Source organism: Thamnophis sirtalis, unplaced genomic scaffold (genome assembly GCF_051295495.1).
Source record: "Thamnophis sirtalis isolate CommonGarterSnake01/CBP01778 unplaced genomic scaffold, rThaSir2_p1.2 scaffold_8, whole genome shotgun sequence".
In the NCBI taxonomy this organism is placed as follows: Eukaryota; Metazoa; Chordata; class Lepidosauria; order Squamata; family Natricidae; genus Thamnophis; species Thamnophis sirtalis.
The window spans coordinates 56,125,580-56,144,548 of NW_028261388.1; the positions used below are offsets into that span (position 1 = coordinate 56,125,580).

Below are 18,969 nucleotides of genomic sequence, written 5' to 3' on the forward strand. Positions count from 1 at the left end.
AGTTTGATATGTTGATCTCTGACCAGGTAGCCACCAGTTTATTATATGCTAAACATAATACTTTCTGCAATGCAAATAAACCCGGTAGGTGGTTGGCTTATCAGATTAGAAAAAAAAGGAATGCTCGAAATGTATCCAAATTGTGTTACAGAGGGAAGGAAGTGTTTCAACAGGAAGAGATTCAAAAGGTATTTCGGGAATTTTTTACAGAGTTGTATAAAGGGGACAAAATTAAGGACGTAGATATAGACAAATACCTAGATAAAGAGAAAATTCCCCTACTTAGAGAAGAACATAGGCATAAGCTGAATCAACCTATAACCTCTGGGGAAATTTTGCAGGCAATTAAACAATTAAAGTTAGGGAAAGCACCAGGCACAGATGGTTTAACAGCTGTTTATTATAAAAATTTACAGTTAGAAATGGTAGAACCCCTCAGAGAACTATTCAATAAAATTCAATCGGGAGGGAAAGTGCCCCCTTCGTGGAAGACTGCGTTCATATCGTTGATACCCAAAGAAGACCAAGACCTTACCCAACCAAAAAATTATAGACCTATTTCATTACTCAATGTAGATTATAAAATTTTTACTAAAATATTAGCAAATAGGCTAATGGTGGTAATTCAACAATTGATACATACCGATCAAACTGGTTTTATACAGGGCAGACAGATGAAGAACAACGTTAGATTAATTATTAACGCTTTAGAATACCTGGGAAAGAACAATCAAATCCCGGCCGCATTCATATTTTTGGATGCGGAGAAAGCCTTTGATCGAGTTAATTGGCAATTCCTGCTGAAGACATTGCAAAAAATGCAGATAGGAGATGGCTTTTTACGGTCAATTGGTGCAATATATCAGCAGCAAACAGCCCAGATCATTGTCAATGGAAGTCTGACAGACTCCTTTCAAATTGAAAAAGGTACAAGACAGGGCTGTCCTCTGTCCCCATTATTGTTTATTATAACTTTGGAAATTCTGTTGAATAAGATACGGGGCTTGGGCGGTCTAAAAGGGATTAAAATTAGACAGCAAGAATATAGAGTCCGTGCATTTGCGGATGATCTGGTCATAATATTGGAACAACCGCAGGAATCTAGTAGGGTATTATTGAACACGATCAATCAATATGGTCAAGTCTCGGGATTTAAAATAAATCTAGGAAAAACCAAAATATTAGCTATAAATATGACTATCAAACAGAAGGAAGAACTGGGGGCAATGCTAAGATGTGAAGTAGTTAAAAAAGTTAAATATCTTGGAGTTAATATTTTAATCTCAAATGGGAAATTATATAAGCATAATTATGAACCACTTTGGCATAGTATACAGTTGGAGTTGAAAAGGTGGGAAAAATTGCATTTGTCCTTGCTGGGTAGAATAGCGGCAGTAAAAATGAACATTTTACCAAAATTTTTATTTCTTTTTCAAATGTTACCAATACTTAAAAGAGCTGCGAATCTTTCAGAATGGCAGAAGGGTATTAACAAATTTGTGTGGGCAGGAAAGAAGCCGAGGGTAAAGATGAAAATAATGCAAGATGCACATGAAAGAGGAGGATTGAAATTACCTAACTTAAAATTATACTACGACGCAGTGGCATTATCTGCAATTAGTGACTGGATTCATCTAACTAATGACAGAATTTTGAATATCGAGGGATATGACTTGTTATATGGTTGGCATGCTTACCTGTTATTTAACAAAAAAATGGATAAGAAATTTAAAAACCATATCTTAAGAAATGCTTTATTGCGGGTTTGGAAAAAATATCAACATAAATTAAATGATAAAGTGCCCATGTGGGCAATTCCTAGACATGCAATTGAAAATATGAATGTAGAACAAAAACACGATAGAACCACCTATAGACAACTTCTTATCTCAGAAAGAGGGGTGATGCAACTAAAATCTTTAGAGGTACTTAAAGAAGAGAAGATAGTTGAAACGTGGTTTCAGTATGGTCAACTACAGGCTAGGTGGAAAACAGATCAAAAAATTGGCTTTGTAAAAGTTGAGGATAATTTGTTTAAACAAATAAGAGATCAAAGCTCAATGCATATAAAGAGGATATATAATGTACTAATACAGATGGATTCTGAAACGGAACTGATTAAGGATTGTATGATAAAATGGGCTCAGAATATCGAGGAACCAATAATGCTTGAAACATGGGAAAGAATCTGGGTAAGAAATGTGAAATTTACACAAGCACAAAACTTGAGAGAAAATTTTTATAAGATGTTTTATAGATGGCACCTAGATCCTAAAAAGCTTGCCTCTATGTATCCAAATGTTCAACCTAAATGTTGGAGATGTGGTTCTTGTGATGCTACATATTTTCATATATGGTGGACATGTCGTAATGTCAAGGCATTTTGGATAAAAATATGGTGGATCCTGCAAAACATCTTCAAAAGAAGGATAAAATTCACCCCCCAGTTGTTTTTACTGGGTATATGTATTGACTTTACAGTAGCAGAGACTAATTTGGTTCTGTACTTAATAATGGCAGCAAGACTCTTGGTGGCGCAGTATTGGAAGAAGAAAGATTTACCTACAATTCAAGAATGGACTTTGAAAGTTATGAACTTAGCCGAAATGGCCAAAATTTCAGCATATCTCAAAGAACATTCAAACGAGAGATATAAACGAGACTGGAAAAAATGGATTGATTACATAAAAAGTAAATATGGGACTAAGAAACTCCAGATAGCTTATGCTTAGTATCAGTAACAATTTAAATTGTTTAAAATTTGGGTAACAGTAAGAAGCTGAGTTCAATGTAGAGATATTTTAGACTGTGATTGTCCAAAAGTTATACCACGTATGGTCTTTGGGAAGTCGGGGGGAGGGAAGGGAGGTGGGGATTTAGGGGGAGGGGGGAGGGGGGAAATACAATATGTGTTAAATTCCATGATTGCATTTGTATACTGTGGCTTTTCAATGTTAGTGCGAAAATAGAACAAACCGAATATACTGGAAGGTAATAGAAATATACCGAAGGAAAGAGTCGAGTGAAAGAAGAAGGAGGGTGGAGAGGGTGAGAGAGAGGAGGAGGAGAAGGGAGGGAGGGAATTGATTAGAGGGAGTGATAGGGTTAGGGTTAGAAAGAAGGGGAGGGGAAGTAGGCGTAGAGGGGTGTGTGAGAAGGAAGAATGAAAGTTGGAGGGGGTTGAAAGAGGGTGTATGGTGGGCCAAGGTGGTATATTGGGTTTGTATTGTAGAGGGCATTTTCTATATAAGTGAGGGCCGTGTTTATTACTCAATGTTATATGCCCTGATTAAGCACAGTAAATATGTGATTGTATAGAATGAAAACATAATAATATATATATATATATAAAAAGAAAAAAAAAGTATAAATTAAAAAAAAAGGCTCTATTGAGGGAGCACTTATAATTGGCACATATTCTAATAGAGCTATCAGGTTTGTTGGGAATCACAATAGGTGTTTCCCATCTCGCATGGTCAATGGGTTTGAAGATGCCCTGGAATATTAATTTATTCAATTCAGCATCCACTTTTGGACAGAATGCAAGGGCCACCTTTGTAGGTTTGAGGCAGATTGGAGTGAGAGTCCAAGTTAAAAGAAATGGGATTCCCCTTATATTTACCTAACAGTGATGGCGAACCTTTTTTGGCTCGCGTGCCAAAAGCGGGGGGAGCGCAGATGGGTTGTGCATGGGTGTGCCACATCCATGCTTTGCACATGACCCTGTGTGCATTCATGCACGACCAGCGCCGCCCCCCCCCATTTTTGGTGTCCTTTTTTCGCCCTCCCTAGGCTCCAGAGGCTTTATAGGAGCCTGGGGAGGGCAAAAACACCCCCCGGCTAACAGCAATCTGTGAGGCAATTCCAGAACTGGTAACACGGAACTTTCCATCTGACAGCGCTTTATATAGCAGCTGTCAAACGGGGCAGTCAATCGCGAGGCTTCATTCTCCCACCAATGGCTGTCAAACAATTAGCCAATCAGAGGAGTCTCTGCATCAGCACATTAGTGAAACAATGACATAACAATATCCTAACCCTAACCCACCCCAAGGTAAATTGCTCCTCTCAAATCACTTTTACTTACAGAATCCCCCCTCCCCCTGGCCTCATCCCTTACATACAGTACATTCTGAATCTGCCTTCTGGTAACTTAAATCCATTACTTTGTGCCCTTTACTCAAGGATGATAAGAAAACAGCTCCTGACCTTCTTCTGTGTGATCTACTTTCAGTATTTGAAGTGCTATCATATTCCCTTTAGCTATCTTGATGTTACAGATGTCTTTTTATGGACTTTAAGTATCAAATTCTTATGGGCATTGTGAATATGCAGAATTCTCCTCTACTAAGATCCCTGAAAGGGTTAAAGTTCTCATGTCCAGAAGCTCTATACATTTATAGTTCATATTCATAGCTCACATAAAAATGCAGGCACTAGAAAAACATTTCTTTCCAGAATGTAAGTGGAAAATTAAACAGCTTATTTGCATGGTCAATTCACTGAATATATGAAGGGAACAAATGTTTGGAGCTGCCCCATTTTGATTTCTGCATATCTCACAGTATGAAATGCAGCTTACACTTAGTTAATTCCTAACCCAACTCAGTTAATTAATTTCCCAGTATCTGGATGAAGCTGTCGACGGCATTGGTCGCGTTGGTTGATGATCTCTGGCGGGCCCGGGACAGGGGCTGCTCCTCTGTCCTGGTCCTATTAGACCTCTCGGCGGCTTTCGATACCATCGACCATGGTATCCTACTGTGATGACTTGGGGGGTTGGGAGTGGGGGGGCACCATTTTACGGTGGTTCTCCTCCTACCTGTCGGATCGGTTGCAGTTTATATATACATACAAACAAACACACACACACCCACACACACACCCACACACACATATATATATACTGATGATACCCAACTTTTCATCTCTACCCCAAACCACCCAAACAATGCCCTCGACATGATGTCCCGATGCCTGGAGGCTGTGCGGATTTGGAGGAGGGGAGGAACAGGCTCAAGCTCAATCCCTCCAAGACTGAGTGGCTGTGGTTTCCGTCATCCCGATTTGCGCATCTTGTTCCATCTTTGATGATAGGGGGAGAAATTTTAGCCCCCTCAGAGAGGGCCCGCAATCTGGGAGTCCTCCTGGATACGCGGCTTAGTTTAGAACACCTGATGGCCATGACTAGGGGGGCCTTTTACCAGGTTTGCCTGCTACATCAGTTGCGGCCCTTCCTGGATTGGGATGCTCTGTGCACAGTCACTCATGCCCTTGTCCTTTCTTGCCTGGACTACTGTAACACTCTCTACATGGGGCTGCCCTTGAAGAGCACCCGGAAGCTTCAACTGGTCCAGAATGTGGCTGCGTGGGTTATCATGGGGGCACCTAGGTGCTCCCATGTTGCACCCCTTTTAGGCGGCCTGCACTGGTTGCCGGCTGTCTTCCGGGTGCGATTCAAGGTACTAATTATGATTATTAATTAATTATGATTAATTATGACCTTTAAAGCGCTCCATGGCTTAGGCCCAGGATACCTGCGAGACCACCTACTGCCACCAGTAGCCTCCCACCATCCAGTGCAATCCCACAGAGTTGGCCTCCTCAGGGTGCCATCGGCCAGACAGTGTCGGCTAGCGACCCCCAGGGGGAGAGCCTTCTCTGTGGGAGCGCTTTCCCTCTGGAATGAGCTGCCCCTGGAGCTTCGTATAATCCCCGACCTCCAGTCCTTCCGACGCTCCCTAAAAAGTTGGCTTTTCCAGCAAGCCAGCCTGGCCTGAACAAAAGAAAATAAATTATTGATTATTGTTAATTTTAATCGATTTTTTTTAAAAAAATGTTATTGTTAATCTTAATTGGGTTTGTTTGGGGGATATTATATGTAATTTTTAAAAAACTTTTGAAATATGTGTGTTTTTTTTAATGTTGTACGCTGCCCTGAGTCCTTGAGAGAAGGGCGGCATATAAATCCAATAAACCAGTGGTCCCCAACCCCCGGTCCGCGGACCGGTGCCGGGCCGTGGAGTACCTGGCACCGGGCCGCGGAAGCCGGGTGTTCGCTGTCCCAGGCGGCCCCGCTGCGGGGAAACGGAAGCCCCGAGAACAAAACAGGCGTCAACGCAGAGAACGGGAGCCTCGCAGAAACAGCCCTTCGGGCGCTTCCTCTGCAGCCGGAAGCTTCAGCGGCCAAGGCGGTTCCGCTTGAAGAGGCTCTTCGAAGCTTTTTCCGGCGCCGAGAGGAGGGCTAACCCGCCCTCCCTAGCCAGGGCTCCGGCTTCGCCACATGCGATGCTCGGCGCATCCCCCGCTGCTGCATGGCCTGCGAACCCCGGCAGCTCCGCTTTCCGGCTGCAGCGAAAGCGACAAGGCACCTGCCGAGCGGCCCCAGCCCAGTTGGCAGCGGGCATATGGTTCCAGCCCAGCCAGCCTCATCGCAGCGAGGGGCTCTTGGGGAAGCCGCCTTGCTCGCCCCCCGACCGGCTAATTTGCAGGGCGAGGCTTCCCCGGATGCAGTCCCGGCAACTTCCCTTCGGCTCGTCGGAGCTGCCCCGCGGCCAAGAAGTAGCCGGGAGGGCGGCCGCGGCTCCCCTGGGCAAGGCCTGACCGTGTCTCAGGAGGCGCCCACGCGAGCACGGCTCAGCCGGCAGCCGGGCGGGTCTCCGGAAGCGCCGGCGTTCCTCTTCAGTGGGATCGCCGAGAGGCCGAGGGCAGAGCCGCTCCCTTCCTCCCCATGGAGCCCACCGTGGGGAGGGGGCGAGGAGGGAACCGCCGCCCGTCCCGGCAGGTGGGGGCGGCGGTTCACTGGGGAGACGATCCGGAGGTAAGCACGGCTGACGACCATGCCCGCCCACCCACCTCCTTGCGGGCCACTTTGGCCTCGGCGTGCCGGAACTTGGACACCCTGAACAGGCTCATGCACCTTTCCCCGCACCTCTGAAGGACGCCGACCAATGACCGCCCTCTGGGCTAGTGCCCAGAACCGCTTCGCGGGAGCCCTGTGGGCGGAGGGGGTGGGCAGGCAGGGGCGCAGGGTTGCGAACAACGCCCCCCCACCCCTGCGCGCGCTCAGCGGGCCACGGTAAAATTATCAAAGGCTGACTGGTCCGCGGCGATAAAAAGGTTGGGGACCACTGCAATAAACCAAACCAAACCAAACCAAATCACTTGTTCAAACTTATGTATCTGTGTAGACAGCAAACAAAACCAAGTTTTGTTAGTTGATAAGATTGCGGACTAGTAAACCTAGGATTGTGTTCATACAAATTGGCAGCGGAAAGAACAGGAAAAAAGCCCCTGTCAGGCCTGCAATTATATTCCTTTTAGGATTTTGGCCTGTCATACTTTCTCTTATTTCAATATGCTGTTTCATTAGTATAGTTGATGGGAGGGGGGAATAGAAGGGGTAGGATTGTGGAATGTATTATTTTCATTCTTTACTAGAAGCCAAGGTCATCTTTTGTCTCTGCACTTTTACACCTGACCGGAAGCAGCTGGGTGTGGATGCCAGCGTGGATGAAGGAGATTGGACCATGTGAGGGATTGTGGGTGTGGGGACTAGATCATGAACTTTTAACTGGGTGGAATTCTGATGTCAATTCCAGTATTGGGATTCATAGCATAATGCCAAGATGTCTGATTTATTAAATTGGAACCTTAAGGAAAGTTTTGCCTTGGACTCTGATTTAATTCTACATGATACTTGGAACGCTGACATTATCCCAATACTCTCTTCAAAAGAAATCACCAGCAGTCCTCCCTTACGGGGTGGTGGTGGTGGTGAGGGTTGCTGTTTTCCCAACGCTGAGCTACCCGGTCACGCAGTCAATCCTGATGGAGATCCCGGATCCGGACAACTAAACGTGAGTGCATACTACCCCTCCTTCCCCCCAGCCAAGGCTTGGAAAAAACCTTGGAGTGGAGATTTTGACTCTTTCCAAACGGGGATAATTGAAATGAACCAATACCCTGCAACTGAGTTGAAGACAGAATCCCTATCAAGATGGGATTTTCAACCCAGCCAGCAAGAAGGGATTTGGCCAGCATCTTTCACTTGCCAGCCACCAGAAATTGGGCTGCAGCTAGTGGATGAAGCACCACTAAATTGGGTTTTCTTCCCAGAGTATGGATGGTTAAGATGCCAGTGGGCACCTTCTGGACCATCAACATGGGAAAGTTCCCCAAGCTAGCAGAGAGGCCCTTGGGCCAGAAATCCTCCAAGCCAGCAGAGGGGCCCTTGGCACATAAACCCCCCTAACCAGCCATCATTGAGTGAACTGCAACCTGTGAATCAGGCACCCTCGGGATGGGTCTTAATCCCAGGTCATGGATGGAAGGGATTCCAATTGGTACCTGCCCTTCCTCAGCAGATGGCACCATGGCAGACAACTGGGCAGTGGCCAACTGAGGGATTGACCTCCCCACCAGTTCCAGTCTCCCCTGCAATGCCCCAACAGGTTCTTACCCAACCTTCCTACAGAGAAAGGTTCTCAACAATGGAAGAAGGGATTACCAAGGGGCAAGCTACAGAATGGATGGTAGAAAAATGTGATGAGGCGGTTCCTAAATTTAGAGATGTAACTAGGTCCCTTTCCTCGTGGGGGCCAATGAAATGCCACCTTTGCTGTCAACTTGCCACAAAGCGTCAGAATGCTTGGCTCCAGCCCCATTGCCACAAACGTGCGCACCAACCGCCATGGCGGAAAAGAGAAGGCCGCAGATGCCACCACAAAAGAGTCATTTGGGCCAACAACCTCTAGAAGAGGATCCCCAACTTAAGGTGACGAAGAGTCCTACCAAGGGGGAGGCCTCAGAGGAGGAAAAGGGCAACCAACCTCTGGAAGAGGATCCCCAACTTAAGGTGACAAAGAGTCCTATCAAGGGGGAGAACTCGGAGGCGGAAAATGCTGAAGATGACCCAATGGTGAATGCACCCATCTGCCCCTTCGCCTTCCAAGTCAACCTCCACGTGCTTAAGATGGAGTTGGAGGGGGAAGTTGAAGCAGTTGTGAGCACCAGTTGCACTTAATACTTAATCAGCATGTTGATTATCAAGCAACTAGGCATAAGCACAAGACCTCTAGCCTGTCCCATTTGGGTTGAGCAGGTAGATGGAACACTAATTGGAGGGGCCCAAACCACGCTAGTGACTGACCTGGTGAAGTTACAAGTGGGCCGCCACTGAGAGCTTCTCAGATTCATTGTGGCGCCAGAGATGCCGGAAAAAATAATCTTGGGGCTTGCATGGCTTGACAAGTGGAAGCCTACGATAAAGTGGGAAGACGGTGGTAGGAAATTGATGATGGTGGTTGAGCTGCTACCACCGATGGAGGAAAAGGGCCAGCCAGGGATGATTGAATCCAAGAGCTCAGAACCTGCAGCAGAGACAAAAAACCCAGCTGTCCAACAAGAACCCAAAAAGTTGTTGGGGAATATTTTGTCGAGAAAACTGCAGCATGATAGTAATGGAAGCCAGGATAAGCTGATGACAGCTATGAAATTGGCACTCCTAACAGACCAGTCTGGACTGCTACAACGAGTGGCCAGCCCTAACAGACAATGGGAAGAGGTCGCAATGGATTTCATCGCGCAACTCCCAGACAGCAGTGAAAACAGAGTAATCTGGACAATTATGGACTTGGTTTCCAAGCAGGCGCACTTCATCGCTTGCTCAGAGTTGCCGTCCGCAAAGAAATTAGCAAAAATGTTTGTGAAACATTTATCGCCTGTACGGATTGCCCAAGAGGATCATTTCAGACCGCGGAGTCTAGCTCACAGCCAAGTTCTGGAGAGAGGTCCTGAGATCCATTGGATCCACACAAGAACTGAGCTCAGAGGTTCATCCCAGCATGAACTGCGCAGCAGAGAGAGCCAATGTGGTAGTGGAACAATACATCCAGTGTTTTGTGGACTATCAGCAAGACAACTGGTCAGACTTGCTACCCTTCGCCGAAGTAGCATACAACAATGCGGTTCACAGCAGCACTGGATTTACTCCTTTCCAGATTACCAGTGGCATGGAATTTGTTCCCATGCCTGAGCTGCTTAGAGAACCTCCCTCCTCCATGTCTTTGAATGAATGGATGGACATGCTAAAGAAAGGATGGGAGAATATGAAGAAGGTTCTAGCAGATGCAGCAGAAGCCTACAAGAAGCAAGCTGATAAACACAGCTCGCTCCAAAACCCCTTCCATGTGGGGGACAAAGTTTTTGTGTCTACCAAATACATCAGATTAGGAATGCCTAGCAAGGAAACTGGTCCAAAATTTCTAGGTCCATTCCCAATAGTAAAGATAGTTAACCCATTTACAGTTCAACTCAGTCTACCCAGAAGTCTAGGGAAATTTGGCCCAGAATTTCATTGTAGCTTGTTGAAACCAGTAATTGGGTCTAGCATAAGACCATCCACCCAAACCTTCTCTCCTCCTAACCAGATAGAAGGGGAAACACAATCTGAGGTGGAAAAGATTGTAGACTCTAGGTTGAATAGGGGTCGCTTACAGTATTTAGTGCAATGGAAGGGTTACCCTTTGTCTGAAGCCACTTGGGTGAAAAGTTGGAACTTAAAAGTGGAAAAGTTAGTAGAACAATTCCACGAGAAGTTTCCCAATAAGCCAAAGGGTCCCCTAGGGGGGAAGTAAGTGGTTAATTTTTTTTATTGAAAATTAAAAAAAAAAAACTTTTACAAACATTTACTTCCCTCCCCCCTCCCCCCAACCTTCCCCCCCAGACTTCCCAGAACCAATACAAGGTATAAAACTTTAACAAAAACATGCCTAAATAAGCTTAAAAAGAAAAAAAGGTAATAACATCTTTCACTTGAGCTTTAACTTCTCCTTGCTAGGCTAACTCTAAACAATTTATATCATTCCTAATTTCTTTAATCATAAGCTATCTGAAATTTCTTAGTCCCGTATTTATTTTGAATATAATCAATCCATCTTTTCCAGTCCAATTTATATTTCTCGTTTGAGTGGTCCTTAAGATATGCAGATATTTTAGCCATCTCAGCTAGGTTTGTTACTTTCAATGTCCATTCTTGAATCGTAGGCAAATCTTCCTTCTTCCAGTATTGTGCCACCAAGAGTCTAGCTGCAATTATTAAATGCAAAATCAAGTTAATCTCTACAACTGTACAATCAGTAATTATACCTAACAAAAATAACTGAGGGGTCAACTTTATCCTTTTTTTAAGAACATTTTGCATAATCCACCATATTTTTATCCAAAATGCTTTAACCTTTTTGCAAGTCCACCATATATGAAAGTAAGTGGCATCAACACAGTCACATCTCCAGCATTTAGGTTGTAAATTCAGATACATAGAAGCCAGTTTTTTAGGATCTAAATGCCATCTATAAAACATCTTTAAAAAGTTTTCTCTCACATTTTGGGCTTGTGTAAATTTTAAATTTCTTACCCAAATCTTTTCCCATGTATCCAACATTATTGGTTCTTCAAAATTTTGAGCCCATTTTATCATACAGTCTTTAACTAGTTCTGTTTCCGAATCCATTTCTATTAATGCATTATATAATCTCTTTATATGCATTGGACTTTGATCTCTAATTTGTTTGAGTAAATTATCCTCGACTTGCATAAAGCCGACTTTTTGATCTATTTTCCATCTGGCCTGTAACTGCCCATACTGAAACCATGATTGAATTGCATTTTCTTCTTTTAGTACATTCAAAGGTTTTAACTGTACAGGGCGGGGCATAACCTTTTCCTAGGGGGTCACAGCAACACTTGTAATAACAACACAAATAATTCATACACCATTCGAAAGCCCATCAAAAACTGAGTTTATTGACACGATTTAATAGTCAGTATGACCACCATTAGCCCTTCGAACAGCATTCAAACGAGGTGGATAAGAACACAACAAATCTTCAAACAGTTCCGTTCGATTTTCCAGATTTTTCAACACAGTTTCCAAATTCATTCTCAAAGTTTCAACCGAATATCGATTTTGACCTTGCTCCTGAATCATCAGAGCTTCCACTTCATCCTTAATTATGGCCCCAATGTTCTCTGCCGGATTGAGATCTGGCGAATTTCCCGGCCAGACGTCATTGCCCCAAAATTCGACATTGTTTTCCTTTAACAATTGCTGAGTGGCATTTGCACGCATGCAAGGAGCTTTGTCATGAAGAAAGACAGCCTCACCAACCACCAAGACATTGTCTGGATCACTGAGAAATGGAATGACATTCTCCAATAAAATTTTCTCACGGAAATAACTGCCATCCCAGGATTCCCCTTTATCCTTCAAAACCCAATGCAGTTTCTTGGCTGTGAAAATGACGAAAATCCCGATGCAAGTCGGATTGCGAACGATTTGTCGATATCGTTCATGTTTGGCGATGTCGTCGACGTCTTTAGCCCAAATTCGATCGTTCTGGAAATTCGGTTTTCGAATGGCATAAACGAAGAATTCGTCAGATGGCGCCAAATGAAGAAAATCTTCCTCGGTCCATTCAGACAACCAATCGCACAACCAAAGCCGATCTTGAACGTGTGTTTGAGTTTTCAATGGTTTGCAAATGACGTGGAATGGCTTCAAACCTTCTCGTTCTCGATATCGGCCGATTGTCCTTTGATCAACTCGTTTTCCACGAATTTGAAGGATTTCTTGGGCCACTTTTCGGTTTCCTTTTCGTTGTTTGCGACTGCCAGTTGCAATGATGGCTTTGCTTTCTTGGAACAGTTGCAGAGGACGCCCTTCTCCAAATTTTGTGAAACATTCTTGGGCTGTTTTGTTCCAATTATCAGTAACCCAATCCGGATGACGTTTCAATTTGTTTGCAATCCATTTTCGATTGATAAACGTCGCTCCAGCATCGCGAGCCTCTCGAAAGGCAATGCATTTTATTCTGTCAATGATCCTTTGTTCTTCCGAATCGAATTTTCCAGCCATTCTTAAAGCAAATTTAACATTTAATAGCTCATTCAATTCAGTTTTTTATGGGCTTTAAAATGAGGTGTCGCGGAAGTTGTAAACTGCTGTCGATCTTGCTGTGACCCCCTAGGAAAAGGTTATGCCCCGCCCTGTAATACACCTTTTTGTAAGGTAAGAAGCTGTCTGTATGTAATTACATCCCGTTTTTGTATTATATTTATATTTTCTATTGCGTGTCTAGGAATTGCCCACATGGATATCTTATCACATAATTTATATTGATATTTTTTCCAGACCCGCAATAGAGCATTCCTTAAAATATGACTTTTAAAGTTCTTATCTACCTTTTTGTTATATAACAAATAGCATGCCATGCATATACCAAATCATACTCTTCAATATTAAGTATTCTGTCATCTGTTAAATTAATCCAATCACTAATTACCGATAAAACTACTGCTTCATAATATAGTTTTAAATTGGGTAATTTCAAGCCTCCTCTCTCAGGCACATCTTGCATTATTTTTAGTTTTATTCTTGGCTTCTTTCCTGCCCATACAAATTTATTAATGCCCTTCTGCCATTCTAGCAAATTCACATCTTTTTAAAGTATTGGTATCATTTGAAAAAGAAATAAAAATTTAGGTAGAATATTCATTTTCACAGCTGCTATTCTTCCCAACAACGATAATTGTAATTTCTCCCAATTTTTCATCTCTGTCTGTATGCTATGCCATAGTGGTTCATAATTATTCTTATATAGCTTTCCATTTGAGGTTGAGATATAAACCCCTAAAACCTTTTTGACTATTTCACATCCTGTCATTCCTTCTAATTCTTGTTTAGTGTTCATATTTGTAACTAGCATCTTTGTTTTCCCTAAATTTATTTTAAATCCTAACACTTGACCATATTGATTAATCATATTCATGATTACTAGATTCCCATGGTTGGGTTAATGTTATAACCAAGTCATTCGCAAAAGCACGTACTCTATATTCTTGCTGCCTAATCTTGATTCCCTGTAAATCATCTGAGCCCCGTATTTTATTCAGCAATAGTTCCAAAGTTATGATAAACAGTAATGGGGATAGGGGACAACCCTGCCTTGTACCTTTCTCAATTTTAAATGAGTCTGTTAAACTTCCATTAACTATGATTTGAGCTGTTTATTCCCGATATGTTGCTTTAATTGATTGTAAAAAGTGCTCTCCTATTTGCATTTTTTGCAATATTTTCAGTAAAAATTGCCAATTGACTTGATCAAAGGCTTTCTCAGCATCTAAAAATATAAGCGCAGCAGGGATTTGGATATTCTTTCCCAAATATACCAGTGTATTAACAATTAGTCTTACATTACTTCTCATTTGTCTCCCTTGAATAAAACCTGTTTGGTCATTATGAATCAATTGCTGAGTAACCAACATTAACCTATTTGCGAGTATTTTAGTAAAAAATTTATAATCTATATTAAGTAATGATATAGGTCTATAATTTTTTGGTAGGGTAAGATCTAGATCCTCTTTTGGTATCAAGGATATGAAAGCTGTCTTCCAAGATGGGGGTACCCTCCCTTCCGTTTGGATCATATTGAATAATTCCTTGAGAGATTCTACCATTTCTAATTGTAAATTTTTGTAATAAGCTGATGTCAGGCCATCTGTACCCGGTGCTTTCCCTACCTTTAGCTGTTTGATTACCTGGAGAATTTCCCCCGAAGTTATTGGTTGGTTCAATCTCTCCCTCTGCTTATCTTTAACTATAGGTATTTTTTCTTTATCCAGGTATCTATCTATATCTATTTTTTTAATGTTAACTTTTGTTATTCTCTTTTCAGGAAACATTTTTCTTCTGAGGAGGGGCCGCCTGTGAGGCCTGCAATTATATTTCTTTTAGAATTTTGGCCTGCCACACTTTCTCTTATTTCAATAGTATAGTTGATGGGAGGGGGGAATAGAAGGAGTAGGATTGTGGAATGTATTGTTTTCATTCTTTACTAGAAGCCAAGGTCATCTTTTGTCTCTGCACTTTTACAGCTGACCGGAAGCAGCTGGGTGTGGATGCCAGCGTGGAAGAAGATTGGACCATGTGATGGATTGTGGATGTGGGGACAAGATCATGAACTTTTAACCTGGTGGAATTCTGATGTCAATTCCAGTATTAGCATAATGCCAAGATGTCTGATTTATTAAATTGGAACCTTAAGGAAATTTTTGCCTTGGACTCTGATTTAATTCTACATGATACTTAGAATGCTGACAGCCACTATCCCTCCATATTCTACACTGATTCAGTTACTGATAATCTTGCACTAACCTCCAAACCTAGGAGTCAAGTCTATTGAGTAGAATGAGATTTGTGAATGTTAATTGGGTCAAGTAAACCACTAGTGGATAACTTACAATGTTGGCTGCTTTATACACCATACAAAACTAATGTTTAATATGGCTTATTGATTCATTGCACTGTCATAATTTATCATAATGCAATTGTGTGTACTTATTGCTATCAATTTAATACTATTTCAATGGCCTCCGTACTTCATTTTTTTATTCTTAATATTGTGACCACCCTGAAAATAGACTCGGTACCATCAAGTTAGTGTCAAATCTAAAAACAGCATGTAAATCTATCAAATAAGTATAAATCTACAAGATTAATATGAATATAAATCTACAAGATTCATAAACTTTATGAATTAGAGGGGAGAGTAAGTAAAAACTATAAATGAGAAGGCTGTTTCTCATGCTTTCAGATATTCACCGGTGCAAATAATGCCTATTGGAAGTTGAGGGTGACACCCATGGTCCCTCCTCCTCTACTTCATTTTTCAGCTGCCAAACAAACCTAGTCGAGGTACATACTGAAAACCTCATATTAATTTTTATTCTATTCTAACCGAGATGTTCTTGACCCTCAACGTAAATAAGAGAGTAAAAAGGCAAAGTAATCCATTTCCTCGCATGAACGGGTGATGCCTACAACAGCAGGACCGGCGAGGTAAAAAAAATCACGTGAAATTAACCACGGCGACCGAAGGCACCGACGCCTGCAACCAAGCCGCTGCCGCGTCCCCTTCCAGCATTCCGCGAGCCTGGGAAGGAGCAGCTGACATCCTGTTGTGCAGTGCGCCCGCGAGCGGGCCGTCGGCGGTCTTCTCCTGCCATCTCTGAAAGCGGGACGCGGGAACCGGCTGCGGAGGTCGCGCCTTTCCATCCTCCGCGGGTCCTACTTCCAAATGAGGAAAGAAGAGCGGCGCGGAGGGCGCCTTTAAGCCAAACTCGGTGTCCCCCTCCCCCCCCCGGCGATCCGCAAAGGCCGGAGCGTTCCCGCTTCCCTCAGGGCGACCGCCACCATACTCCCCCCCCCCTTTCAGCCGACAGCCCCGTTCCCCTGCCTCCTGATTCGGGAGGAACTGAACTGTCGTTGCACAGGAAGTAGCGGCTGCTGGGAGCAGATACGGACGCACGGACGGACACACACACAACCAGAAGCACATCGAACAGGCAGAGGCAGCTGGTTCTGCCGCACTCTGGGCACAAGGCTTCATCCCGGCGCCGCTACAACAGGATTCCTTTGCGCCCTTCTCGGAGCGGCGTCCCAGCCTCCGTAGAGGAGAGCAGAGGCGGCTGCCCTGGTCGCTGTCACCGAAGAAAAGTGTGGGCTGCTTAAACGGGGGAACGACGAAGGGGCTGCGGCCGCGGGACCGAGGCTCTGGGAGCCGAGCTGGGGAGCAGCCGCGGAGCAGAAGTTCCGGGGGCGGCGAGGACTGCAGGTTTGTGCTGCTTCGGCAGGAACTCCTGATGCTGCAGTGAGGCCGGGCGGGCTGGTGGGAGCTCGCTTTCCCTCTTTCACCCAACCCCACCTCATCGGGAGATGGGCTTGACGGTCCCCCCGCCCCCTCCTCTGAGCGCTGGAGCCTCCTTTCTTCCTGCAAAGCCCTTCCACGCCGCCGTCTCTTTGCTGCAGTCCTCCCAGGATCCCAGCTCCCTACCCAGTCCAATCCTTTCGCCCAGCTGTTGGCTCCCGTCGCACGCTTTTTCTTTGCGCCTGACTTTAATGGATTAATCCGCTTTTCCATCCTTCGCAAAACGGCGTGAGAGCTCCGCGTTTCGCTTCGGTGCGTTAAGGGGAGAGAGCGTCGCCTCCTCCCATAGTTTCGTCCCTTTCTCCATCAGCTTCCGCTCGGTGGGTGTATGTGGCTGCCTCTGAGGGGTGCGTGTATGTGTGTAAGCATGTGTGTTACTTTTGTATTGAGTTTTCCATTTAATTTGACGCGTCCGTTTTTAATTTGCGCAAACCCAGCGCTTCCTATGGTTTTACGCGCCACGCCTTGATCCTACAGCCGTCGTTCAACGTGTCCTCGTTTGCTGCCTATGAAGCTATGCGTTTTATTTCTGCCCTTATTCGCTGCACGACTGGCTTGAGTTTGCTGCTGGCAAGGGGCAGGCTTTTTGAGAGCTAGTTGGGACCATTACTTGCATCTGATCTGTTTGCAGCCAAGGACTGCACTGTGGAGAGAATACAATTACTGTAGGGAAAAATGAGTGTTTTAGAATAATTAATAGCAAACTGAAAAAGATTGTCATCCTTCATTTGATCCTGGCAGACTGTGTCATTGTGTTCATATGATATACATTATTAAATTAACCCAGTTTCTTTTGTTCACACAATACACTGAACTGAAAATTAATTATGTAGGCTAGAATCAAATGATACATTAAAACATTAACTAGCATGTAGTATGAACCCATCTATATAGATACTCTGTGGTTTCATATGTTGTGCAACACCCCACCCCCCCAGGTTATGTTTTAACTTTCATGAATACCACAATAGCAATAGCATTTAGACTTATATACCGCTTCACAGTGCTTTACAGCCCTCTCTAAGCAGTTTACAGAGTCCGCATATTGCTTCCAACAATCTGGATCCTCATTTTACTAACCTTGGAAGGATGGGTGCACTTGTAATTAAAATTTTCATCTATGCCAATCAGTTGTGATATACTATGGTAGCCTTGTAGCCTGTACTATTTGTGCTATGTAAATATAACTAAGAGTTCTTGGAAGTGAATTATACTTAGTACAGTAGTTGCTGATTTCTCTTTCACACACACACACACACACACACACACACACACACACACACACACACACACACCAAGGATTAGGTGCTACTGTATTTTCCAACTTTCAGCCTTTTATGTAGACAGAAAATTTCTAAATAAATATAGTAAGTCATTCAGTGTTTGGGTCAGTTATCACTACCATAAACAAAGTTCTTTGATTACAATGTGTACCCAAAGATAGGGAATTCACATTAATGTTACAACATACTTGCTTTCCAATTCTCTTTATGATGGAGAATCTTGTAATCAAATGCCATTCCACCCAAAATAAATAAATATACAGATGGAAATATAATATCTGAAAAAAAGTGATAGGACAATCTAGTTCTCTAATATTTAATTTTCTAAATGAAACAGTTTATGTGACAGGTGTTCTTATTTTTTTCATATTTAGCATGGCCAACACTGGATGGAAAACTGTCAATTCTGGACTCTGAAGTTGTGAGGATGCTCACAGATAGGGAGCTGATGTGAATGACTACAGTGAGTTGGCAGTTTCCTAGGAAGTAGGGAGCATATTAAAAAAAGTGGGGGCAAGGGGCAGCATAGTCTGGAGATGGATAGGACACTGAGAAAGAATTCCAATAGCCAACTTCCTAGTTAGGCTCATGGTAGTAAGGATTTAGTCTGGAAAAATTCTGTCTAGTGTCTGTAAGCAAATAAAGAACTGAACTCTGGCTGAATTGCTCCACAACATTTTTGCACTTAGCCTAAAAGAAGTTTACATCAAGATAAAAAAAAACCTGCATTTTGCCCTCAGCTACTTTTCTGAAACTAATAATAAAAGTTATTGGGTTGCATCCAGTTAGTTGCACAAATCTAATTCATTTCAAGTGCTCAGGTCCATTAATTTCAACACATGTCCCATTTATTCAGTGGGTTTCAAATGAGATCTAATTCACTGTCCAACTTTCATGCCAAATACTTCCTTTTGACAAAA

At 43.4% G+C, this 18,969-nt stretch overlaps 1 protein-coding gene across 3 annotated transcripts in view; it reads left to right on the forward strand.

The window, feature by feature from the left end:
- Positions 1–16,345: 16,345 nt before the first annotated feature.
- AGPAT3 (1-acylglycerol-3-phosphate O-acyltransferase 3) overlaps positions 16,346–18,969 on the forward strand; it is a 116,111-nt gene continuing 113,487 nt past the window's right edge. Inside the window, exon 1 of one of the 3 annotated variants that reach the window (XM_087721723.1) lies at positions 16,346–16,673. The gene's annotated coding sequence lies outside the window, so the exon portion shown is untranslated. Of the gene's footprint in view, positions 16,674–16,903; positions 17,019–18,969 lie in introns of those variants that run through there. The other 2 variants (XM_087721722.1, XM_087721725.1) reach the window with 2 other exon arrangements.